The sequence below is a fragment of the Penaeus monodon genome, chromosome 28, assembly GCF_015228065.2.
Source record: "Penaeus monodon isolate SGIC_2016 chromosome 28, NSTDA_Pmon_1, whole genome shotgun sequence".
In the NCBI taxonomy this organism is placed as follows: domain Eukaryota; kingdom Metazoa; phylum Arthropoda; class Malacostraca; order Decapoda; family Penaeidae; genus Penaeus; species Penaeus monodon.
The window spans coordinates 39,219,675-39,221,382 of record NC_051413.1 but is presented as its reverse complement, the minus strand read 5'-3'; positions in this window follow the sequence as shown (position 1 = coordinate 39,221,382).

Genomic DNA, 1,708 nt, shown 5'->3' with positions numbered 1-1,708 from the left:
TTTATCAAGACTCCCAAACCTAAATATCTTCATGCCTCCACAATTAGACTAACCTCCTTTCCAGTCTTTATCCTTGTTAGACGTCCTCACTCCTTCCTTGACACTTCGCCGCATTTCTTGATTCCTCATCCGCACATCATCAACCTTCTCTCTTCGATTTAATTCATCCGTCAGCTCTCCAAAGCACTCTATCCAACGTCTCGCCACACTCCCCTTGCTTGTCAGCACCACTTACGTGCATCCTTTACCCCCCAGCCTGTTGTAAATCCTTCCTTGCTCAGTCACTCCGCCTGGGCCAATCGATACAAACCATTCTCTCCTTCGTTAATGTTAACCTTCGTATACAGCTCGTCATGTGCCCTTTTCTTGACCTTTGCCATCGCTTTCTTCGCCATACACATTTCCTTGAATTCCTGCCGATTTTCTTCATCTTTGAGTATCCCAGTTCTTTTTTATCGCCAACCTTTTCCTTCTTATACTTTCCTGGACTCATTATACCACCAAGTCTCCTGGTCTTTCTTCCTCTGTCCACTGTACATACCTTCCTAACTGTCTCACTTCACACTTTTGTAATAGTTCTCAGTGCCCAGTTGCCAAGCAACTCTCAATTACCACCCAACGCCTGCCAAGCCTCTTCCCTGAATTCTACACAACAGTCTTCCTCCTCCAATTTTATCATCCGATTTTTGTTTAGCCTTCATTCTCCTCCTCTTTTTCACCTTCTGTCATCCTGTAGCCCACCTCCCGATGCTACCCAGCTACGCTCTTTATTAACACCATCTTGCAATCTTTAATCTTCTTCAGGTTGCATCTCCCGCATGGGACATAGTTCATTGGTGTGCACCTTCCTCAGTCCTCATAGATTACCCTATTTCTCAATTTCCTTTTTCCAAAATACTTTCTCATCTGCCTTTTCCCATTCCTCTTCTGGGCACCGACCCAACGCATCCCTCCGGCTCCCTGCACCGACATGCCCAGTGAAATCCTCTCCAAACGACACCGTCTCACACCCTGAAATGCAGACGCTGAGTACGGTCATCATCACCCATTTAACGAAGAGCTTCTTTCACTCTGATAGGTACTTTACTCACATGCAGTCCACTCTTATCATTCACGTCCTTAATAATTACCCCTACACCATTTCTCCAACCATTTGCACAATGCTAGAGCAGCCTGAAACAACCACAAGTCCTTCTAGCTCCTCCACCTGGGCTCTTATGCCTTCTGCATATTTACCTATTTACTCCTTGACATCAGCCATCTCGCTCCGCTAACCAGCCATTGCTAACGTTCCGACCCCTATTTCTAAACTTCTTCGCTTCCTCTTCCAAAATCAAGATCGTGAGGTACAAAATAGTTAACATATTAGGCCAGAGGAGACCTAAGGAGCACGTTAAAGCACGTTAGGAATTGATTTCTTAAAAGGCCACTAACCATATCGGCATTCTCAGGCAAAGTTTGGCAAGAAAGAACACAGGGAAACTGAAGCGGCAAGGTTTAAATACTATGCATCCTTTTCTAGACCTTTGATCACACCTAGTTCGACCCTTGTCCGCCGTTAACGAAGAGAAAGGATCAGGGTGCTCGTGCTGCCAAATTTCCTATCCATTTTGTTCTTTCTCCTAAAAATCGCTCTCTTCCCCTCGCCTTTTACAACCATAAGCACTTTGTGATAGTCTTACCCATGGCGATTAATATAAACTCCAGA